Source organism: Apium graveolens, chromosome 4 (assembly GCF_009905375.1).
Source record: "Apium graveolens cultivar Ventura chromosome 4, ASM990537v1, whole genome shotgun sequence".
Classification (NCBI taxonomy): Eukaryota; Viridiplantae; Streptophyta; class Magnoliopsida; order Apiales; family Apiaceae; genus Apium; species Apium graveolens.
The window spans coordinates 164,216,933-164,243,561 of record NC_133650.1 but is presented as its reverse complement, the minus strand read 5'-3'; the positions used below and the strand labels follow the sequence as shown (position 1 = coordinate 164,243,561).

General features: G+C 39.2%; 1 non-coding gene across 1 annotated transcript; it reads right to left on the bottom strand.

The window, feature by feature from the left end:
* Positions 1-14,916: 14,916 nt before the first annotated feature.
* On the bottom strand, positions 14,917-15,023 carry LOC141723047 (small nucleolar RNA R71). The gene has a single exon (XR_012576040.1). It is a non-coding gene; the product is annotated as a small nucleolar RNA R71 (small nucleolar RNA).
* Positions 15,024-26,629: the final 11,606 nt, after the last annotated feature.

The window sequence follows — 26,629 nt, the reverse complement described above, 5'->3', positions numbered from 1 at the left end:
GATATGTGAAGACAGCTGATCAGGCTATCAACACCAGACGGTTCTAACTTCCATCCCATTTACCTGTTCCGGAACTCAGAGACTAGTTAGGTCTCTGACCTACTGGACTACTCGGTTTTATTATGTGCGCAACCGAATTAGCCTCTTACGCCACCTCAATAGGCCTACTCTGGCCCCAATGTATCCCATATCTGACCGTTTTATCCAGTTTTCAAAATACTTGTACCAATCTCATTTTCAAAATCATTTATTTAACCAACACGCATATAAAATCCATTTCGCAAATCATTCCATTCGAGATAGGTACCTTTCGAAGTTACTTCTCCCCAAAACAGATTGAAAACAGTGATTTATAACTATAGGGGATACGTAACTTAAAACGTTTCTGTTCCATTACGAGAATAAAACAGTTAGCTATTCATATGCACTGAACCATAAAAGAATGGTCAGGGGTACTTGCCTTGCAACACTCTACAAACCCTAAGTAGCTTTCACGCTGACTTTGATCCTGGGATAACTCGACTGGGATCTACAATTACAGAATACCCTAATTAGTTATACCGACATGCTTGATATCCTCAGATTCTAACAACCCAATCCGATACTCTGACTCATGTTATTATTATACCTATAACCACATAATCACATATCCCGAACATAAATAGGGGTAACACGTAGAATATAATTATGTACGTTTACAAATATATTTTTAGAAAAGATTTTGTCTCCAGAATCTGACTTACTTAAACAGATGATGATATTTATCAAGCATGTCTGATTCTAATTCCCAAGTAGACTCTTCTACTCGAGGATTTCTCCACAAAACTTTTACTATAGGAATCGATTTATTCCTAAGGACTCGTTCCTTACGATCTAAGATTTGGACCGGTTGTTCCACATAGGACAAATCTGGTTGAAGCTCAATCGGTTCGTATTCTATGACTTGATTTGAATTAGGGACATAGGGTTTCAGCATAGATACGTGGAACGTATTATGAATATGCTGCCACTGCGATGGTAACGCTATCTCATAAGCGACCTTTCACACTTTCTTCAAAACCTCAAAGGGTCCTACGAATCTAGGGCTAAGTTTACCCTTCTGACCAAATCGCACTAACCCTTTCCAAGGTGACACCTTTAATAACACTAGAGCTCCCATCTCAAAGTCCATATATTTCCTATGTAAATCTGCATACTTCCTTTGTCTATCTTGAGCTGCTTTCAACCTTTTCCGAATCAACACTATGACATTCTTGGTTTTCTGAACCAACTCAGGACCTAACACTTTCTTTTCTCCTACCTCATCCCAATACAACGGTGATCTACACTTACGCCCATACAAAGCTTCGTAAGGTGGTATCCCGATACTGGCATGATAACTGTTATTATACGAGAACTCAATCAAAGGTAGGTGCTCATCCCTATTACCTTTAAAATCTAGAACACAGACTCTCAGCATATCCTCTATGGTCTGAATCGTTCTCTCACTTTGGCCATCCGTCTGAGGATGATAAGCGGTGCTCATATTCAATTTTGTTCCTAGGCACTCTTGGAATTTAGTCCAGAACCTGGAATTAAACCTCGGGTCTCGATCCGACACTATAGAAATAGGCACTCCATGTTTGGTAACTATCTCATCTAAGTATAACTTAACTAACCTTTCCAATGAATACCTTTCATTAATCGGAAGGAAATGCACCGACTTAGTCAACCTATCAATGATTACCCAAATAGCATCATGATTCGCTCTCGTCTTTGGAAGTCCTACTACAAAATCCATAGCAATCTCTTCCCATTTCCATTGGGGAATCTCCAAAGGTTGTAACAATCCACTCGGTCGTTGATGCTCTATTTTCACCGTTTGACACACGTGACACTTACTTACCCAATTGGCAATATCCTTCTTCATTCCTGGCCACCAAAAATTTCTCTTCAAATCCTGTTACATCTTGGTACTACCAGGGTGGATAGAAAACCTAGAGTTATGAGCTTCCTACAATACTTCATTCTTTTATTCCGTTACATTAGGAATCCAAACTCTGGACGAAAATCTATACAAACCTTGACTATCCTTTTGAGTACATAATTCTTCTCCTGTCAAAGTATCCAACTCTTGTTCCATAACTCCTTCCTGACACCTTTTGATCTTTTCCATCAATGCTGGCTGGAAAGTAACTTCATATAGTTGCTCCTGACTTCCATTAAGTACTCGAACTTCAATTTCCATTCTTTCCAAGTCTTGTGCCAATTCCTCCGCAATCTTAACCATATTCAGCCTTTCCTTCCTACTCAAGGCATCAGCCACTACATTGGCTTTACCTGGGTGATAATTAATCGAACAATCATAATCCTTAATCAACTCCAACCACCTTCTCTGTCTCATGTTCAGATCTTTCTGCGTGAATATGTACTTCAGGCTCTCATGGTCTGTGTAAATATCGTATTTCTCACCATATAAGTAGTGACGCCATAACTTTAAAGCAAATACTATAGCCGCCAATTCAAGGTCATGAACTGGATATTTCTGCTCGTGAGGCTTTAACTGTCTGGAGGCATAAGCAATCACTTTGTCATGCTGCATTAACACACATCCCAATCCTTTCAAAGAAGCATCACTATAAATTACAAAGTTTCCCGTCTCATCTGGCAATGCTAACACTGGAGCCGTCACTAGTCTTCGTTTTAACTCCTGGAAATTCTTCGAATATATGAGGATGTCATCAATAAATACAATAACAAACTTATCCAAATACTCCTTGTATACCCTATTCGTCAAATCCATGAAAGCCACTGACGCATTCGTCAACCCAAACGACATCACTAGAAACTCGTAATGGCCATACCTTGTTCTGAATGCAGTCTTGGGGATATCTTCAGGCTTTATCTTCAGTTGGTGGTAGCCAGATCTTAAGTCAATCTTTGAGAAGTAACATGCTCCCTTAAGCCGATCAAACAAATCGTCGATTCGTGGCAAGGGATACTTATTCTTTATTGTCAACTTGTTCAGCTCTCTATAATCAATGCACAATCTCATGCTTCCATCCTTTTTCTTCACAAATAGCACTGGAGCACCCCACGGGGAAACACTGGGTCGAATAACTCCTTTATCCAATAATTCCTGAAGTTGCTTAGCCAATTCTTTCATTTCCATTGGGGCCATCCTGTATGGAGCCTTAGAAACAGGTTCAGCTCTAGGTATCAAATCAATGGAAAACTCTATCTCACGATAAGGTGGCAATCCTGGTAATTCTTCTGGGAAAACGTCAGGGATTTCTCTTACTATAAGGATCTCATCCAAAATAGGGATCTCTTTCTTCATATCCACCACATAAGCCAAGTACACCTCACATCCTTGCCGCATCAATCTTTTTGCTTGCATCACTGAAAGGAACTTCCTATCTTGTCTCTATCCTTGGTAGCTGATTCTTTTATTCTCCGGGGTGTACATAACAACTCTCTTTTTCTTACAGTCTATATTCACCTTATATCGAGACAACCAATCCATACCTAAAATAACATCAAAATCTCCCAACTCAAAGGGTATTAAGTTAACAGGGAACATGTACCCTGAAATCTCTAGGGAACAACTAGGACATAATTGTTTTATAGGTACTTTATCTTTATTTTTCACTTCTATGGTTAGAGGTTCGTCTAGGTCTTCTAACATTAATTGCATTTTATTCACACAATTCACAGATATAAAAGATTTAGACGCTCCCGAATCAAACAAAATGTTAACAGGTATGGAATTAAGAGTAAGCGTACCTACAACCACATCGGAATCATGAACTAGAGACTTCTGGGTCATCTTAAAAGTCCAAGCTCTAGCAGTACTAGTTGCTGGTCCTTGGGACACACTTCTTCCGACATTACCTTGAGTCACTGACTTGCAATTCCTAGCTATGTGTTCTACTTTGCCGCAACTTAAACAACTAACTCCTTGAATCTCAGACTTACACTCCGTGGAATAGTGACCTTTCTGTCCACACTTAAAACAATTAACATTCTCTCGACACTGTCCACTGTGCTTTTTCCCACATGTCTTACAATCAGCCACTGGCTTACTCATTCTCGTCGGGGCAGAGTTAACTGAAGTTGTACCGGGTTTAGCTTGGGGAAAATTCTGCCTTTTAAACTTCTTATTCTTATTCTTGCCAAACCAACGCTGGAACTTCCGACTTGCTATTCTTGATTCTGACTTAGCGGGTCCACTTTCAAATTTCCTCTTCTTCTCACCCTGCTCTTTTGCAGCTAACTTCTGATCACTCTCTATCACCAAGGCATCCTGGACTACTGAAGTATAAGTCTTTAGTTGTAAAGCTACAACTCCACTCCTTATTTCTGGCTTCAACCCTTGTTGAAACCGCTTCGCTCGTTGAGCTTCTGAACTCACATATTCTGGTGCTATACGGGCCAACTCCGTAAACTTCGCTTCATATTCCGTGACACTCCTATCTCCTTGTTTTAGTTCCAAAAATTCCATCTCCATTTGACTTTGGAGACAGTCCGGAAAGTATTTTTCTAAAAACAATTCTGTAAATCTGGCCCAGGGAACTGGACCTTCTCCTTCTAGGGCGCGCGTATATTCCCACCAATAATTCGAATCATTCCTCAGAAAATAACTAGCATAATCAGTTTTTAAATCCTCACCCACCTTGGTGAGAGCAAACGCCTTTTCCATTTCCTTTAACCATATCCTGGCAACAACAGGATCTACTTCTCCTTTAAACTCTGGGGCTTGACTGCTTGAAAAAACTTAAAACTAACACCTTGATTTTCCCCTCTCATCTCATGCTGCTGTTGGATTTGTAGTTGCTGCTGTTGGATTTGCTGTTGTTGTTGCTGTATGAGCTGCTGTTGCTGTTGTTGTTGCTGTTGCAATTGTTGTTGCTGCTGCTGGAATTGTTGTTGCTGTTGGGCCAGCTGTACAGTCTGCTGACGCAACAAGTTCATCAAGTCACTCATGGAAGGATCCCCATCAGATCCGTTATTGGGCTGAGAATTTCTTTTTGGTGGTATCTCCTGAAACATAACAGTCATATATAAGAAAATGGATTACTCCAGCAGTTTACATTTATGCATCAGGAGAGCGTTGCCACAAAGACAATATTCTCATCCCCAGTTTATTGGATCCGTCCTGAGTGAATGATTATAATCTAAAAATGCCAGCAACAGAAACAACAATAATAGCAACACACAATATTCAAAAACTGAACAATAAGATAAAGCAGCTGAAATACAGTAACCAACAGAATCCAACTAGTACAACTGAAAATCCAACTGAAAAGAACCATCCGAATACACACCAAAATTGGCTGTCATAACAGCCTCGCCTACTACAAACTATCACAACATAATGTACATATACAAAGTAAACAACTACAGAACTCCTAGAAGTCACTCTGAGCTCTGCATCCCTCTGCTGCAACTCTGTCTAGCCACTACCATTGCCACCAATGGAACCTAGCTCAAACACTAGCCAGTTCACTAGGTCCTGATACTGCACAGCTCTGAACTCTGAACTAATGAAACGGTCAACAGATCTAGCCCTCTCTACAGCCATCTGGGTCAATGCTCTCATACGGGCTCGCACCTCAGGGGAAGGGGCAGAAATACCCTGAAATGGTACAATAGGTACCTGGTCCAACTGAGCAGCAAACTCCGGACTCTGATCTCTGATAAAAGAAGTATTCACCGCCATATGAACATGGTAAGGGATCGGTGAAGAAGTACCAGTAGGGGCCACAGGAGGTAACATCATGGAAGAACTGGGACCACAGCCAGGAGGAAATTCCCTGACAGCAGACACAGACCTACGTACCCAACAGGGACGAGGACCAGATCCAGGGATATCTCGAGGCACAAAAGAGGGGACTGGTGGAGGAGGCATAAGGGTCTCCTCAGTAACAGCATCAGGGGGTCTCTCAGAATCTGAGCTATCCGAATCAGAAGGATTCTCCCGAGATGGAGAACTCGAAATCGCAATAGGCCACTGTCAACATAATAAATATATAGACAAGACACAACCAGGTCAAGGCAATTCTATCAAAACATATAATAGATGCAAGGGTAATGCCGTCGGAACCCTCGACTGACTCTAAAGGTTTGCTCCTCTATATGAGTTGCTGATTCACACTTAAGGACTCACATTATCACCTACTCGACACAATCCCTAACCTGAATCAGGGATTTGAACCTGTAGCTCTGATACCAACTGTGATGGCCTTAACCCCGGGGTCAGGAGTTGACGTCACTATACACCATTATCAAAAATATAAACAACAGAATTATTATTAAAATATATTAACTTGACCCCAAACCAAGATCTGATCCAGGTTCAGGTATAATTCAGGTTCTCACCAATACAAACTCTTTATTCAACATCTAACACACACTAACTTTATTCAGCAACTCCTCAGACCTCATGGCCTGATACAAACTACCTCAGAGGAGCCGGGTCCAGTAGGGGCGGGAATATGGGTCGGTCTGACTGATCTTCTAGGCATCTGCGAAATATACATAACAGTTTGCAAGGGTGAGCATAATCGCTCAGCAGTACCAAGATATGAATAAAAGAATAAAATCTGGAATGTAACAATAATAGGAACAAAACTGTAACCATGATATCAACATTTCATAATGAAAATCAAAGGTAACTGGATATCACTAATTAGCATGCTTTGTTAAAACAACATAGTAGTGTGCTGTGTAATACCAGAGTCTAATTTTAGCATGCCAATCATTTTATAAAACCGCTGTATCAATTACTTATACTCTTATGTAATTCACAAATCCCAATCAGATACATAGCGGATATGTGAAGACAGCTGATCAGGCTATCAACACCAGACGGCTCTAACTGCCATCCCATTTACCTGTTCCGGAACTCAAAGACTAGCTAGGTCTCTGACCTGCTGGACTAATCGGTTTTATAGTGCACACAACCGAATTAGCCTCTTACGCCACCTCAATAGGCCTACTCTGGCCCCAATGTATCCCATATCTGACCGTTTTATCCAGTTTTCAAAACATTTGTACCTATCTCATTTTCAAAATCATTTATTTAACCAGCACACATATAAAATCCATTTCGCAAATCATTCCATTCGAGATAGGTACCTGTCGAAGTTACTTCTCCCCAAAACAGATTGAAAATAGTGATTTATAACTATAGGGGATACGTAACTTAAAACATTTCTGTTCCATTACGAGAATCAAACAATTAGCTATTCATATGCACTGAACCATAAAAGAATGGTCAGGGGTACTTGCCTTGCAATGCTCTACAAACCCTAAGTAGCTTTCACGCTGACTTTGATCCTGGGACAACTCGACTGGGATCTACAATTACAGAATACCCTAATTAGTTATACCGACATGCTTGATATCCTCAGATTCTAACAACCCAATCCGATACTCCGACTCGTGTTATTATTATACCTATAACCACGTAATCACATATCCCGAACATAAATAGGGGTAACACGTAGAATATAATTATGTACGTTTACAAATATATTTTTAGAAAATTTTGGCAGCAAATCGACATCAAAAATCACAACATTCCACAATATTATTCCACCATTTATATAACGTACATTCCAACACCAATCAAAATCAATTATTTAAATCCGAACATATTTTACATAATCATTTTATTTTATTTATTTATAGAATTTAGGACTCAGAACATCGTCATCACCGTCCACCATCGACTCACCGAAGTTCATCGTCAACGGCGACACAATTTATTGGCGCCCGATATATTACGGGTTCCCAAATAAATTATACCGATTTTTTTAAAACCATTTCCAACACGAATAATTAATATCACGAATATTAATCAATAATTCCCTGCAATAAAAGGAATTAAATTAAAAATCTGCACAATCCAAACCATCAACACCCAAGCGGCCTAACAAGGCCCAACAACAAAACCCAACTGCATAAATAGGCCCATTAGTAAGGCCCGAAAATGTCCGGCCCAACTGCAAGCCCAAACCACAGAGAAGCACCGCACACGACCACAGCACACGGCCACAGCACACGGCTGCAACCACACCGACACACACGCGCCACCGCGTAGAACACACACACACATCACAAACACACACATAAATATATACACATAAATATATACACATTTACTTGCATATATATATATATATATATATATATATATATATATATGAATCGAACCAGCCAAGTCAAAAATAAGCGGCGGCTCACCGGAGGTAACAAGCCGGAAAACAGAAACGGCGACAGAACAAGGCAGCCGAAACAAGGAGAAAACAGGAAACGGGGAGAGTGGAGAGAGAGAAAGAGGAGAGATATAGGAGAGAGAGACTGTCGAGATGAACGGAGTGAAAGGGGAAACCCCCCTTTTACTTTATTTTTATTTTTTTTAACAGATGCTGCAACCAAGCACAGGCAACAACACGTGTCCCCTGCTGAAATATAAAAGCAACACGTAGTGTTTAAGATAATTACGAAGGTTTTGTGTCTCGATTTGTCCCGTAATTTGAAGTTAACAAATTTGGGTGTACGAAAAATAATTTCAGAAAATTGCAAAAATAATTCCAAAATGTCATAAATATCCCGAAGTTTATAAAACATGAATTTCGAAATTGTTAAAATACTTTTTAAGGTGCTCTTCATATCCGCTTTTTAACAAATAACGAGACGACGCGCGGTTGAAACGATTCCCGAAAATTCCCAAAATAATTCTAAAATTCTCAGAATAATATGAGCTTAATAAAATATAAGTTTCATAATTTTTGAAGATTTCGATAGTTAAATATGGATTTTACCATTAAACAGACTCAGAAAATCATTTAAAAAATGAATAATTAACGAAATATTGATTTCTCAATTTTATAAGTCCTAAAATTAGTTATTGAATTTATAAAATTAGAAAACCAATTTTAAAGACAACCCAAATATTTATGGAATTAAAACTACAATAAAATCACTTTTACAAGCGAAATAAAATCATATAACTCACCGATAAATTACACAATTCCAATCCCACATATCAACAAATTATAAATAATTAAAAAACAATCAGTAACCGCTGCCAAAATCAATAGACACATTTTATTTATTTACTTAAACCTTTATTACACTTTCAAATATTAAAAATAAAATAAAAATACACGAGTCGTTATATCCGCCACCAATTTCTGTTAAGGGAGTTCGCAGCTTTCTTGGTCATGCGGGTTTCTATAGGTGGTTCATCAAGGACTTCTCTAAAATCTCTAAACCCTTGTGCAATCTTCAAGAGAAGGATGTCCCGTTCAAGTTTGATGATGAGTACCTAACTGCTCCTGAGTTCTTGAAGAAGAGTTTGATCACGACACCTCTCATAACTGTATCTGATTGAAATATACCTTTTGAGATGATGTGTGATGCAAGTGACTATGCAGTTCGAGCAGTTCTTAGGCAGAGAAAGAACAATATATTTCATGTGGTCTACTATTCTAGTAAGACCCTTAATGGTGCTCAACTGAATTATACTACTTCTGAGAAAGAAATTTTGGCCATTCTCTACGGTTTTGAGAAGTTTCGATCTTATTTGCTTGGGATGAAGGTGACAGTTTTCAGTAATCACGTTGCGATCCGATATCTCGTCTCGAAGAAGGACTCGAAGCCTAGATTGATTTGATGGGTTCTTTTGCTTCAGGAATTTGAATTAGAGATCAAGGACAGAAAATATACTGAGAATCAAGTCGCTGATCATCTCTCGCATTTGGAAGACCCAAGTGCAACTTCACAAGATAAGACATTGATAAATGAGTCTTTTCGTGATGAGCAGTTGTTTGGGGTACAAGAAGAAGTACCGTGGTTTGCAGACATTGTGAACTACCTTGTGAGTAATATCATACCTCCAGATTTATCTTATGCTCAAAGGAAGAAGTTTTTTCATGAGGTGAAGTGGTACATGTGGGATGAACCATATTTGTTTAGGCAAGGAGCTGACCAAATCATCAGGAGATGTATTCCGTACAGCAAAATGGGGGGATCTTGCGAGACTGTCATTCGACTGCTTATGGAGGCAATTATGGTGGAGAGAAGACAGGAGCTCGTTTCCTTCACGCAGGATTCTTCTGGCCTACAATGTTTAAGGATGCGCATCACTTTGTTTTGAAGTGTGATCGATGCTAGCATGTGGGTAATATGTCCAAGAGGGATGAGATGCCTATTAATGTGCTTCTCAAGGTTGAAGTGTTTGATGTTTGAGGAATCGACTTCATGGGGACGTTTGTCTCATCTTGCAATAATCAGTATATCTTGTTGGCAGTTAATTATGTCTCGAAATGGGTTGAAGTCAAGGCTTTGCTGACAAATGATGTGAAGGTAGTGCTTAATTTTCTTCATAAGCAGATATTCACACGATTTGGGGCTCCAAGAGTCATAATCAGTGACGAGGGATCGCATTTCTGCAATCACAAGTTCACTGCTATGATGCAAAGGTATAATATGAATCATCGCATTGCTACAGCCTACCATCCTCAGAGTAATGGTCAAGATGAGGAGTCTAACAGAGAGATCAAGCATATTCTAGAGAAAGTTGTGTGTCCATCAAGGAATGATTGGTCTTTGAAGCTTGATGAAGCTGTTTGGGTGTATAGAACATCATACAAGACTCTGTTAGGTATGTCGCCGTTTCAGTTGGTTTATGGTAAGGGGTGTCATTTGCCTGTGGAGCTCGAGCATAAAGCGTATTGGGCTTCGAAGAAGTTGAACTTTAATTTCAATGCAGCTGGTAAGAAAAGAATGCTTTAATTGAATGAACTCGGCAAATTTCAACTTCAAGCGTATGAAAACAACAAAATATATAAGGAGGAAGTCAAAAGGTGGCACTATAGGGGTCTGGTGATTAAATCATTTGTGCCGGGGCAGCAAGTTCTTTTGTTCAACTCACGTCTCTGTCTTTTTCCTGGAAAATTGAAGTTTAGGTGGTCCGGTCCTTTTATAATCAAACCCATTATTCCCATTATTCCCATAATCAATTCCCACTTCTTTTCCATAAATAATTCTCTCCCAATCTCCTATATATACATACACTTATACATAACTCCTCCATCACTTCTCAAATTCTCAAACACATAAATCTCTCTTACAAACTTCGAGACTCTCAAGCTTATTCAATCTCAATGGCAACAAAAAGACAACAAACCCAAGTTAGCAGTTGCACCACTGATTCTTCGAGTGCGGGTGGTGTGAGGCCTAGGTTTTCAAGTCCCGAGGCTGAGGCGGAGTATGCGAGGCTGCTTTCGAAGCCTATAGCCAAGGATCGTGGTTTTCTGCCATCGGGGAAAGATGGTAAGTTGTTGGAGATGGGCTGGGATGCTTTTTGTGAGACACCCGCTGCTGTGCCCATGAGTGTGGTGTGCGATTTCTACGCAAATGCTAAGGCGGAGAAGAACTGTTTCACTGTGGTGAGGGGGATGACGGTGGACTATAGTGCTGAGGAGATTCGGAGGGCGATTGAGCATCCCGAGAGAAGGTCGGAGCAGGAGAACTGGAATGAAAAGACGGGGAATGATTTTAACTTGGATTTGATCATTGCTACCCTGTATGTTCCTGAGACTTATTGGAAGTTCAAGAAGGGCACGAACGAGTATGCCACTTTTCCCGCCTCGTGCATGTACATGTTTGCACGTGTATGGAATTCTTTTATATGTGCCAACATTATACCATCTTCTCACGTGCATGATGCTACTGTAGAGCATGCATGTTTGTTATGGGGGATTCTTCAGGGAGCCTATGTGGATCTTGGGATGGTTATTCATCAGGGTATTCTGAGGTTCATGCGAGGGAGTACTACGATTTCTATGCCCTATGCGTCCATTATGATAAAGTTGTGTATGGCGGTTGGCGTTCATTGGCCCACACACGTGCAGCTGCAGCTCCCGAGTGCCCCGATTGATAGTTCAACGTTGTTGAATATGCAGGAGTGGTATGGTGGGAAGCCCGATCCTAAAGAGTTTGGATATACTTATGACCATCTGCCAGGTGGAAGGCCAGCTCCTCAGGCATATGCTGGTGGCACGACACAGGCGAACAGAGCAGCTTGGAGAGCTGAGTTGGGAGAGGCTGGTCCTTCGGGATCGCAGTAGCAACAGTAGCAGGAAGCACAGGGCAGTGCTGGTATGAGTTTAGCGCAGTATAGACACTTGTTGAGGAGTATGGATGTAATGCATGACATCCATAGTCGCTTTGCACATGACCTTACCCAGGCATTGGAGACTGCATTTAGAGCCACATGAGTTAATATCCAGTGGCCAGTATTCGATAAGGATGCTGTGTATCCGCCTCTAGACACTCATGACACACCACCCGTTGAGGGTGATAACCCTGATTCTGATTAGGTATGCCTGATTCCTTACTATTACCTTCACTGAGTATAGTGAATATTTTAAGTTTGGGGGTAGTAGTTAAGGATTATATATTTTGTGTGAGTCGCATATAGTTTGCATATTCATGCTAGTTTAATTCATATAGTTGCATATTTTCCATGTGGTAGTTTTTTTTGTAGTTTTTTTATTTTGTATGATAGTTTGGTCATATAGTTCATGTATTTGTATTATAAAATGATCCCTCGGATGATTTTACCGATTGATTTGTGATATTGATGCTAGTGTAGTGATGTCATATTTAGTGATGTTAAGTCCGATCGAGTTGATTTGCATGCTAGAGACAATTGTATTTCACTAAGTCTTATACCTTGCCTGAGGGCTAGATCTTGGTCATGGTTTATTTGTTTGTCGAGGTTTAATCACTTGTTTATATTTAGAATTTAGGATATTCTCTTAATGATGAAAGAACATGGGTATTTATAGTGTTTTGAAGTGTTTATATTTATATGGATTGATTTGATGTTTTGTACACGAGTTATTTATGTATTTTATGTGTTTTTATAGTGTTTTTGCATTTCAGGCATAAATAAAAGACTTAAGAGATTTAGCATTATTTTGGTGCTAAATTGGTGTTAGGATGGTGTTCGAGAAGATTGCTCGGGAAAAGGCCAAATCAACAAGCAAGAAAATAAAAAGAAGAAGTTTTTCCAGAGAGTCAGCGAGCCAGCGCTGTGCTAGCACGCGACCTCGCCCAAAGAGCAGAAACTCAGCGCCCCCGCGCTGTTGAAGCGCGTGCATGCGCTAGGTCAGGATAAAAGAATCCTGATTCTCTTGTGATTCTGATTGATAGACTTCTATTCTGCATGGGTTGCTATATAAACATAACTTATGATCATTTTTCATAACAAAACGTACCAGAGCTTAAGGAGAAGGCGTAAGAAGACCGTAGAGCACAATTCAACCAAGGAGAAGAGAATCTAGTTTATTCTTTTGATTCTTTATTTTAAGTTGTAACTTTGGATGCTAATTTTCTTATTTATGAACCTATACTCTTATTTCGTACTTGGTTTTATTATTTATTAAGTTTAAAGACTACGTTTATTATACCATGCTTTCGTCGGAACCTAAGTTGATGATGAGTCCGATTATGGGCTAATCGTTATCGTGGGATTCTAACGGATTTATTTATGGATTTCTTTAGGTAATTTGTTTTGATACCTTAGTGTGTGGTGATTGTATGATATCCTAGTTTTGGTTGTGCTTATTCGTCTTATGAGAGTCGCGAACTTATAAGATAGCATGTTAATCTCTAATGAAGCGAAAGTGAACTTAGGGGTTTAGAACTTGCCATGATAACATAGGTTCATGTAGTTGTTATGCATGATAGGTAACTTGTGCATTAAACCATTATGTTGTTAAATTTTTTAGACATATAGGGTCCCAATATAATTGGTGTCTATTCAGCTTATATCTCTTTTTTGGATGTCTGGTAGTATGGTAATCGTACAACGAAAGTTGGTGTTTATCAGTTTCGTGTTATCTGATTAATGTCATCACCATTGCATGCTAAGGTTAAGAATAAAGAGGCTATTGAATGAGGTATTATTGAAACTAGAATCCCATGTTTGTGTAATATAGTTAATAAATCCTTTTCAATTATCTTAATTAATGTTCTGTAGTTTAATCTCTTAGTTTATCATAGTTCTAAACAATCTCAATTTGTTAATCATCTTAACATTGGATAATAACCATACCATTGTTGCATAAGTACATTGATTAAAATTAACCTAAACTAGTCTCTCTGGGAACGAACTAGAAATAATTATATATTACTTGCGATCGCGTATACTTGCGATCGCGTATACTTGCGTGAATATTAGCGCGTGTTTTCGTCCTAACAAGTTTTTGGCGCCGCTGCCGGGGATTTGGGGTTAATTTTTAGTTTATGTGTTTGTCATTAGTAGTCGTTAAATTTCATTGACTCGGACATTGTTACTTACTTATTTCCTTGTCGTGTTTCAGGTACTCTAGTGAACGTGTATGCATAAGCATTCGCGGTCTCATAAGAAAACACTTGATCAAGATGAGGAAGAATTTGTAATAGCTAAGGGAGTTTTCGAGGAAGTTCTTGTCGAGGAGAAAGTTGAAGAAGAAGCATTTATTGCAATGGGAGAACCAGAAGCGAATCCGAAGGCTTTGATGGATTACTCTCAACCAAAGATTAATGATATTCAGTCTAGTATTGTTTGACCAGCTCTCAGCTAATACCTTTGAGATCAAGTCGAGCAAGATTCAGATGATACAGAACTCAGTTCAGTTTGGGGGTTCTCCGACAGAAGACCCCAACATGCACATCAGCGATTTCATCGAGATCTGTGACACTTTCAAGTTCAATGGAGTTTCTGAAGATGTTATTAAGTTGAGGCTTTTCCCATTCACTCTGTGGGATAAAGCTAAGTGCTGGTTACATTCTCTACCACCAGGGTCTATCACCAAATGGAAGGATCTTGCTCAAAAGTTCTCAACTAAATTATTTCCTATGGTGAAGACTGTGGTAATTAGAAACGTAATTACTCAATTTGCTCAGCAATCTGGAGAATCTTTATGTGAGGCTTGGGATCGCTACAAAGAGATGCTTAGAAAGTGTCCTCACCATGGGATGCGTGACTGGATGATCATTAACTGCTTTTATAATGGATTGGGTGCTACTTCTAGTCCCATGCTTGATAGAGCATCAGGAGGAGCCTTGTGGGCTTAAAGCTATGATGAAGCTTATGAATTGATTGAACTGATGGCTGCGAATGAATACCAGAATTCTATTCAGAGACTATCTCAGGGCAAGGTAGCAGGAATTCTAGAGTTAGATACAACTACTGCTATAGCTGCTCAGCTTAAGGCTTTGACAATGAAGGTGGATTCTTTGACTAATGATGGAGTTAATCAGATCACTAGTGTCTGTGAGCTTTGTGTTGGTGCGCATGAGACGGAGCAGTGCACTATTTCTAGTGAATCAACTCAGTTCGTGAGCAATTTCAGAAGTTGCAGCAGCCTGTGCTAGCCACCTCTCATCCCAACAACCACAATCATCCTAACTTCAGTTGGAGCAATTCTCAAAATGTAGTTCAACAGCGTTATTAGCAGTATCCAGAAAAGCAATACAACCCTCCTGATTTTCAGCAACCGCAATATGCACCAAGACAACAACTCCAGCTACAATAATTTAATGAAAAATCTGAGTCGGAGGAATTGAGGCTCATGTGGAAGAGCCAAGAGGTTTCTATCAAGACCTTGGAAAATCAAATTGGACAATTTGCCAATGCCTTGCTAAATCATCAACCCGGTACACTCTCTAGTGACACTGAAGTGCCAGGAAAGAGGGAAGCTAAGGAGCGGGCAAAGGCAATTACATTAAGGTCTGGGAAGGTTGCAAATCCTGAACACTCTCAAGTTTCGGATGAAGAAGTTGTGGATGAAGAAAAAGTGCAAAAGGAAGCTGAAGTGGAACCAAGGAAGACTACTGTTGAACACACTCCTCCTGAGGGTAATATAGGGGAGAAGCAGATCTATCCTCCACCTCTTTTTTCTATGAGGCTGCAGAAGAAAAAGCTGGATAAGCAGTTTGAGAAGTTTCTGGAGGTGTTCAAGAAACTTTATATCAACATACCTTTCGCTGAAGATCTTGAATGGATGCCTAGTTATGCGAAGTTTATGAAATGTATTCTTTCTCGGAAAGTGAAGTTTGATGACTTAGAGACCGTTGCTCACACGGAGGAATGCAGTGCTGTGCTGTAACAGAAGTTGCCTCCAAAGCTTAAAGATCCTGAAAGCTTCACTATTCCTTGCACCATTGGAAAATTGTCATTTGAAAAATGCTTATGTGACTTGGGAGCTAGCATCAATCTAATGCCTTTTTCAATCTTCAATAAGTTGGAATTACCTGATCCAAAGCCGATTTATATGACCTTGCAGTTAGCCGATCGTTCTATTACATATCCACGAGGCATTTTGGAGGATGTCTTGGTCAAGGTGGACAAACTCATCTTTCCTGCCGATTTTGTAATTCTTGATTTCGAGGAGGATAAGAAGATTCCCATAAACTTGGGAAGACCATTCTTGGCTACGGGCTGAACCTTGATCGATGTGCAGAAGGGTGAGCTCACCATGCGTGTGCTGGATCAGGATGTAACTTTCAATGTGTTCAATGCCATGAAATTTCCTACAGAAAATGAGGAGTGCTTAAAAGTGGAGTTGGTCGATTCTGTGGTTACTTCAGAACTTGATCAATTGCTAAAGTCTGATGCCTTAGAAAAGGCCTTATTGGGGAATTCGGATAGTGAGATGATGAAGGTGATGAGCAGTTGCAATATCTAAATGCTTCTCCCAGGAAGCGGAAGATGGATATGCCTTTTGAATCTCTTGGAATGTAGGAGTTGAACAAATCTCCAAAGCGCTTCAAGCCATCTATTGAGGAAGCTCCTACACTTGAGCTTAAACCATTGCCTGAACACTTAAGGTATGATTTTTTAGGTGATGTATCTACTTTTCCTGTGATTATTGCATCTGACCTTTCAGGTAGTGATGAGGAAAAACTCTTAAGAATTCTGAGAGAGTTCAAATCGGCAATTGGATGGACTATAGCAGATATTAAAGGAATCGGCCCTTCTTATTGCATGCATAAAATTCTACTAGAGGTAGGTAGCAAGCCTACTATTGAGCAACAAAAAAGGCTTAATCCAATCATGAAAGAAGTTGTGAAGAAGGAAATTCTCAAATGGCTAGATGCAAGGATCATCTATCCCATTTCTGAAAGTTCTTGGGTGAGTCCAGTTCAGTGTGTCCCGAAGAAAAGAGGCATCATGGTTGTAGCTAATGAAAAGAATGAGCTCATTCCTACTCGAACAGTCACGGGGTGGGGAGTATGCATGGACTACAGGAAGCTGAACAAGGCCACGAGAAAGGATCACTTCCCTCTGCCTTTTATTGATCAGATGCTTGACAGATTGACTGGGCACGAGTACTACTGTCTTGTGGATGTCTATTTGGGCTATAATCAGATTTGCAGTGCTCTAGAAGATCTGGAAAAGACTACTTTCACTTGTTCATTTGGTACTTTCGCCTTCAGAAGAGTTTCTTTTAGTTTTTATGGAGCACCTACCACATTTTAGAGATGCATGATGCCTATCTTCTCTAACATGATTGGTCAGAATGTGGAGGTGTTTATGGAAGATTTCTCTGTGTTTGGTGATTCTTTTGATGAGTACTTGCAGAATCTTGGCCCAGTTCTTAAAAGGTGTGTTGAGACCATTCTGGTTCTCAACTGGGAGAAATGTGACTTTATGGTGTGACAGGGCATTATTATTGGGCACAAGGTCTCTAGTAAGGGTCTTGAGGTGGACAAAGCCAAGGTGGGGGTCATTGAAAATCTTCCGCTACCAATTTCTATTAAGGGAGTTCGCAGCTTTCTTGGTCATGCGGGTTTCTATAGGCGGTTCATCAAGGACTTCTCTAAAATCTCTAAACACTTGTGCAATCTTTTAGAGAAGGATGTCCCGTTCAAGTTTGATGACGAGTGCCAAATTGCTTCTGAGTTCTTGAAGAAGAGTTTAATCACGACACCTCTCAAACTGCATCTGATTGGAAAGAACCTTTTGAGATGATGTGTGATGCAAGTGACTATGCAGTTGGAGCAGTTCTTGGGCAGAGAAAGAACAACATATTTCATGTGGTCTACTATTCTAGTAAGACCCTTAATGGTGCTTAACTGAATTATACTACTACTGAGAAAGAAATTTTGGCCATTATCTACGGTTTTGAGAAGTTTCGATCTTATTTGCTTGGGATGAAGGTGACAGTTTTCAGTAATCACGCTGTGATCCGATATCTTGTCTCGAAGAAGGACTCAAAGCCTAGATTGATTAGATGGGTTCTTTTGCTTCAGGAATTTGAATTAGACATCAAGGACATAAAGTATACTGAGAATCAAATCGCTAATCATCTCTCGCATTTGGAAGACCCAAGTGCAACTTCACAAAATAAGACATTGATAAATGAGTCTTTTCCCGATGAGCAGTTGTTTGGGGTACAAGAAGAAGAACCGTGGTTTGCTGACATTGTAAACTAACTTGTGAGTAATATCATACCTCCAGATTTATCTTATGCTCAAAGGAAGAAGTTTCTTCATGAGGTGAAGTGGTACATATGGGATGAACCATATTTGTTTAGGCAAGGAGCTGACCAAATCATCAGGAGATGTATTCCGTACAGCGAAATGGGGGGGGGGGTTCTTGCGAGACTGTCATTCGACTGCTTATGGAGGCCATTATGGTGGAGAGAAGACAGAAGCTCGTGTCCTTCATGCGGGATTCTTCTGGCCTACATTGTTTAAGGATGCGCATCACTTTGTTTTGAAGTGTGATCGATGCCAGCATGTGGGTAATATGTCCAAGAGGGTTGAGATGCCTCTTAATGTGCTTCTCGAGGTTGAAGTCTTTGACGTTTGAGGAATCGACTTCATGGGGTCATTTGTCTCATCTTGCAATAATCAGTATATCTTGTTGGTAGTTGATTATGTCTCAAAATGGGTTAAAGTCAAGGCTTTTCCGACAAATGATGTGAAGGTAGTGCTTAATTTTCTTCATAAGCAGATATTCACACGATTTGGGGCTCCAAGAGTCATAATCAGTGATGAGGGATCGCATTTATGCAATCACAAGTTCACTGCTATGATGCAAAGGTATAATATGAATCATCGCATTGCTACAGCCTACCATCCTCAGAGTAATGGTCAAGATGAGGAGTCTAACAGAGAGATCAAGCATATTCTAGAGAAAGTTGTGTGTCCATCAAGGAATGATTGGTCTTTGAAGCTTGATGAAGCTGTTTGGGTGTATAGAACATCATACAAGACTCCGTTAGGTATATCATCGTTTCAGTTGGTTTATGGTAAGCGGTGTCATTTGCCTTTGGAGCTTGAGCATAAAGCGTATTGGGCTTTGAAGAAGTTGAACCTTGATTTCGATGCAGCTGGTAAGAAAAGAATGCTTCAAGTGAATGAACTTGGCGAATTTCAACTTCAAGCGTATGAAAATAATAAAATGTATAAGAAGAAAGTCAAGAGGTGGCACTATAGGGGTCTGGTAATTAAATCATTTGTGTCGGGGCAGCAAGTTCTTTTGTTCACTCTCGTCTCCATCTTTTTCCTGGAAAATTAAAGTCTAGGTGGTCCAGGCCTTTCATAATCAAAACTGTGTTTCCGCATGGAGCTGTGGATATTTTTGAAAATGATCTAGGCCAAGCATTCAAAGTGAATGGACAGAGGTTAAAGCACTCCTATGGGGATATGGAAAACGGTGAGGTGGTTAGTGCCGTTCTATTATCTACTTGATCTCGAGATTCTACATCAAACTAATGACGTAAGCCAAGCGCTTCTTGGGAGGCAACCCAAGTTTGTTGTACATTAGTAGATAGAGGAAGAAGGAAAAAAGGAGAAAAACATAAAAAAAATCAGAAAAACAGAAAAATTCAGTGCCAACTACAGTAGCACGGCACGCCCGTGCTGTATAGCGGGGCGGGCGTGCTGATTTGACAGAAACTGCGTGCACCCGTGCTACCAGGCGGGGTGGCCGCGCTGGATTGGCAGAAGCATGGCGCGCCCACGCTGAGGTAGCGCGCAGCTGCGCTGTGTCCCTGGTTCTTAAAATAATAAACAGAAATTCGGGAATTTGAAGGCAAAATAAATTCCTACCCGAATTTTACTCTCCCACATCCCATATTTCCCTTTCCAAATCAAACCCATTATTCCCATTATTCCCATAATCAATTCCCACTTCTTTTCCATAAATAATTCTCTCCCAATCTCCTATATATACATACACTTATACACAACTCCTCCATCACTTCTCAAACTCTCAAACACACAAATCTCTCTTACAAACTTTGAGACTCTCAAGCTTATTCAATCTCAATGGCAACAAAAAGACAACAAACCTAAGTTAGCAGCTGCACCACTGATTCTTCGAGTGCGGGTGGTGTGAGGCCAAGGTTTTCAAGTCCCGAGGCTGAGGCGGAGTATGTGAGGCTGCTTTCGAAGCCTATAGCCAAGGATCGTGGTTTTCTGCCATCGGGGAAAGATGGTAAGTTGTTGGAGATGGGCTGTGTTGGTTTTTGCCAGACACCCGCTGCTGTGCCCATGAGTGTGGTGCGCGATTTCTACGCGAATGCTAAGGCAGAGAAGAACGGTTTCACTGTGGTGAGGGGGATGATGGTGGACTATAGTGCTGAGGCGATTCGGAGGGCGATTGGGCAGCCCGAGAGAAGGCCGGAGCAGGAGAACTGGAACAAGAAGACAGGGGATGATTTTAACTTGGATTTGATCATTACTACCCTGTGTGTTCCTCAGAATCATTGGAAGTTCAAGAAGGGCACAAATGAGTATGCCACTTTCCCCGCCTCGTGCATGTACAGGTTTGCACGTGCATGGAATTTTTTTATTTGTGCCAACATCATGCCATCTTCTCACGTGCAAGATGTTACTGTGGAGCGTGCATGTTTGTTGTGGGGGACTCTTCAGGGAGACTATGTGGATCTTGGGATGGTTATTCATCAGGGTATTCTGAGGTTCTTGTGAGGGATTACTATGGTTTCTATACCCTATGCGTCTATTATGATGAAGTTGTGTGTGGCGGTTGGCGTTCATTGGCCCGCACATGAGCAGCTGCAGCTCCCGAGTGCCCCGATTGATAGTTCAACATTGTTGAATATGCATGAGTAGTACGGTGGGAAGCTCGATCCTAAGGGGTTTGGATATTCTTATCACCATCTGCCAGGTGGAAGGCCAGCTCCTCAGGCATATGCTGGTGGCACGACGCAGGCGAACAGAGCAGCTTGGAGAGCTGAGTTGGGAGAGGCTGGTCCTTCGGGATCGCAGCAGCAATAGCAGGAGGAAGCACATGGCAGTGTTGGTATGAGTTCAGCACAGTATAGGCGCTTGTTGAGGAGGATGGATGTAATGCATGACATCCATAGTCGCTTTGCACATGACCTTACCCAGGCATTAGAGACTGCATTTAGAGCCACATGAGTTGATATCCAGTGGCCAGTATTCGGTAATGACGCTGTGTATCCGCCTCCAGACACTCATGACACACAACCCGTTGAGGGTGATAACCCTGATTCTGATTAGGTATGCCTGATTCCTTACTATTACCTTCACTGAGTACAATGAATATTTTAAGTTTGGGGGTAGTAGTTAAGGATTATATGTTTTGTGTGAGTTGCATATAGTTTGCATACTCATGCTAGTTTAATTCATATAGTTTCATATTTTCCATGTGGTAGTTTTTTTTTATTTTGTATTATAGTTTGGTCATATAGTTCATGTATTTGCATTATAAAATGATCCCTTAGATGATTTTACCGATTGATTTGTGATATTGATGCTAGTGTAGTGATGTCATATTTAGTGATTTTAAGTCCGATTGAGTTGATTTTCATGCTAGAGACAATTGTATTTCACTAAGTCTTATAGCTTGCCTGAGGGCTAGATCTTGATCATGATTTATTTGTTTGTCGAGGTTTAATCACTTGTTTATATTTAGAATTTAGGATATTATCTTAATGATGAAAGAACATGGGTATTAAAAATTGGAGGAAGAGTTTGGATTTCATTGCTAGTTGTTATGGCTACGTGTCAAATGACTAGTAGCCGGCTCATTATATATAAGTAGTCTAGGGTTGAACGAGATGGAGCGAAACGCACTCGTTCAGAAATCATGTGGAAAAAAAGTGAGAAGGAAAAAAAGAAAAAAATGAATGGAAAAAAAAGAAAGGAAAAAGAGAAAAAATATGTGTTTATGCATAATTGATCACGAGTGGGCTCTTTAATACTCGAGTTATTAAGTTCTTAGGGGATTTTGTGCCTAGTGACCTATGGCTTTATTAGTTTGGGATCCATTAACCTAACGCTCGCTATATGGGTATTATTGTATAAGTCTTTTGTGGACCTCACTCATTGCACGGTCAAATAAGCATATTTGTGTTGTTTATGTGTTATGAATAAAAGCATGAATCCATGTAAAACTCTGATATACGAATCGAAGTGTTGTCAGTTATTATGAGTTTAGCTTTTTATTCTATTTATATCCTTGTGATTGCCTTGATGAGTAGTGAGTCATGATTATTGATCTAGTAGAGATAGTATATCTGTAAGCATTTACACACACGCATGTTTCTAGCTTGTAAGTTGATTTATGGGATTTGATTGATCTTTGTGTGAATAATTGCATTTATTGAGAAATTTCTTGTTAATTGGTTTAGTTATTCTATGGGGATCGTTGCATTCATATAGTTTGCATTCATGCATTTTATTTCTTGTTCTTTGAGTCTGTTTATGCTTGAGGACTAGCATCGGTTCAAGTTTGGGGGTGTGTTAAGTGGCATTTATGTCCACTTATTATGTCCTATAAAGGCTTGATTGATGTTTTGTACTCGAGTTATTTGTGTATTTGATGTGTTTTTATAGTGTTTTTGCATTTCAGGCATAAATAAAAGTCTCAGGAGATTTAGCATTGTTTTGGTGCTAAATTGGTGTTAAGATGGTGTTCGAGAAGATTGCTCGTGAAAAGGACAACTCAAACCAGCAAGAAAATAAAAAGAAGAAGTTTTTCCAGAGAGTTAGCGCGCCCGTGATGTGCTAGCGCGCACCCGCACTGTTGAAGCGCGCGCCCGCGGCAGGTCAAGATAAAAGAATCATGATTCTCTTGTGATTTTGATTGATGGACTTCTACTCTGCATGGGTTGCTACATAAACATAACTTATGATCATTTTTCATAACAAGACGTACCTGAGCTTAAGGAGAAGGCGTAAGAAGACCGTAAAGCATAATTCAACCAAGGCGAAGAGGATCTAGTTTATTCTTGTGATTCTTTATTTTAAGTTGTAACTTTGGATGCTATTTTTCTTATTTTTGAACCTATACTCTTGTTTCATACTTGGTTTTATTATTTATTCAGTATAAAAACTACGCTTATTATACCATGCTTTCATCGGAACCCACATTGATGATGAGTCCGATTAGGGGCTAATCGTTATCGTGGGGTTCTAACGGATTTATTTATGGATTTCTTTAGTTAATTTGTTTTGATACCTTAGTGTGTGGTAATTGTATGATATTCTAGTATTGGTTGTGTTTATTCATCTTATGAAAGTCGCGAACTTATAAGATAGCGTGTTAATCTCTAATGAAGCAAAAGTGAACTTAGGGATTTAGAACTTGCCATGCCAGCATAGGTTCATGTAGTTGTTATGCATGATCCGTAGGTAATTTTAACCATCTTACTTGACCTATGTATTTACGATAGGTAACTTGTGCATTAAACCGTTATGTTGTCAAATTCTATAGACATATAGGGTCTCAAAATAATTGTTTTATATTCAGCTTCTATCCCTTTTGTGGATGTCAGGTAGTATGGTAATCGTACAACGAAAGTTGGCATTTATCAGTTTCATGTTATCTGATTAATGTCATCACCATTGCATGCTAAGGTCAAGAATAAAGAGGCTATTGAATGAAGTAGTAATTAAACTAGAATCCCATGTTTGTGTCATATAGTTAATAAATCCTTTTTAATTCTCTTAATTAATGTTCTGTAGTTTAATCTCTTAGTTAATCATAGTTATAAACAATCTCAATTTGTTAATCGTCTTAGCATTGGATAATAACCATACCATTGTTGCATAAGTACATTGATTAAAATTAACCTAAACCTGTCTCTGTGGGAACGTACTAAAAATAATTCTATATTACTTGCGAACGCGTATACTTGCGTGAATATTATCGCGTGTTTTCGTCCTAACACATACCTACTTTTGTAATTATATTAAGGTCCTATTTTCTTTGACATAAAAATATACCTTTTGAACTCCTGGCAACCTCAATGTCAAGAAACTACTTCAATATTTTAAACTCTTTAATGTAAAAGCACTCACCCAAGTACATTGTAAGTTCAGTAAATGCAGATGAATCATTCCTGAAATTTATCAAATCGTCAACATGAATTAGCAGATTAAGTTGTAGATTGCCCTTTGTGAAGATCTAGACATAATAATCTGAGTAGGATTGAGAAAAAATCATACCATCATAGAGAAGAAGCTAGTTACGAAACCAACATCTAAAGGCTTGACGCAAACCATGTAATGATTTCATCATGCGACACGCAAGATGTTACGACCGGTATTCCATTTAATCTTTAATTGAGTATTTTATAATTGTAATCGAGTCATTAATAAAATTATATGGATATGTGCTTGTGTGATTATATTGGTGCATAATAATTGTGTTAAATTATTTAAGAATTTTGAAAGCAAGAAACATATTTTTTGCTCTTTTATGTGATTTATAAGTGTATTTCTTATTTTGAGAAAAATCATTTTAAAAATATTTTTATCAATAAATTTCAAAAGTGATTTTATAAAATTTCTAAAAATTCTAAGCTATTTTATGACACCACTCTAATAATTTATGGATTTATATTTTTATTTATAAGACTTATTCTTGTTATTATTTTGATTATTAACTAGAAAATTACCTCATTACCCATGCATGCATTATACTCCCAATTCAAAGCCAAGGGCATAATGGGAATTTCTAACCCCACTAACTACTTCAACACTACCCAAATTACCAAGATAACCTTGCAAGCAAACTTTGCTTTCAAAAAGGAGAGGGAGAGTTAGGTAAATGCATTGCCCACCCACTTTTGCATGTGGGTAAAGATATAGTTGATGATTTATGGTTGCATGTGATGTTTTTATTTGAACTCTAAGAGAAAACCTTTGATTCTTGTGAATCCAAGGGTTCTCCATGTGATACATTAACTATGTGGTAGTAACATGTGTTTTGTTTAGGACACTTGATAAAAACTCTTTGCATGTTAGTGATCATTCTGGTTATAGCTATTTCTAGCATTGCATGTTAGTTTTATAATGAGTTTTTGATAAAAAACTATGATATTTTACTAATTCATTTGAAAGCATGCATGCTTTGTTTAAATCCTTGAATTTCGAATTTGTTTGTGCATCATATGAGTTGTTTCCATGTTGTTTTGCCAAAATTACCTAAGGTAAAATAGTATGCATGATTATTATTATTGGGCAGGTGTTAAAGGTCAAATTTATAAGGAGTAATCTCCCTTGTTTAGTCAAAATGTTGATGAGTGAGAACTTACATTATTTTTTGTAATTTATTTGCATGAAGGTGCACTAGGGTATGAATGATCTGCACACTTGTTGAAGCATTAGTTGAGAGTATTAGGGCAATAGGGTTGCTTTTTTAAAGGTTGATATCTTGGTTTTAAAGTAGGAGTTAAGGTGGAAAGGTTTAGAGTATGACACTTTGATTTTTCAGATATGCACACTAGTTGTAGGTGAGTTTTGAATGGGCATTTCTTAGTCCTTGGTAGGCCCGAGCTATAGAGAGTTGGGAATTGATATATATTTGAGTCAAGATGCAATAGATTTAAAAACACTTAACATTTAGTGAGGTGCACAGACGAAAATATTAAATCTATCGGAACAGGGGACATTTTAGGTTTAGTGTAGTTTGGAGATTATAAATGGTGTTATGTATAGGCTCTCATTAGGCCTTGATTAGTACTGATACTAGGAAGTCTAGGTAAGGTTCTTAAGTCGAAATATGTTGGTTTAGAGTTAGAATCAATGGTTAAAAGTGAGTCAAAAACAAGACAGTTTTTAAGGCACCAAGCTGATTTGTGTCAATTTTGAGGGTAGGCCTAGGAAGGCCTATGTTAGACCTTGGTGTCATTCCAAGTGCATAAGTTATATTTAGGTCTTAAGAGTCCAGTGGGTTAGTTTTGGGAGGAAGGCCTAGAGAAAAAGAGTGTCAAGGACCGTAAGTCGCCCAAGGTGTCGCCAAGAGTGTGCAAGTGAGAAAACTACGACTTAACACTTAGTTTCATGAACCCTATGAGCGAGGCTTAAGTAAGCCTTGGTGTTTCCAATCAGATAAAGGTAAGTAGGGTGTAAGGACCTAGGTATGATCAAGATAAATGAGATCACCAAGTTTAGGCACTTCGAGTTTAGAGATTAGTAAAGTTGCACTACGATAGCCAATTTATGGATTTTAGTTGCGTGAGATCATTCAATACCCAATGATGCACCAAGTCTAAATAATATATTGCATGTAATTATCTTTTTTATGTTCTCCAAGGTGTTATAGTGCTATATATTTAGTAATGTGTATTGACTTGAG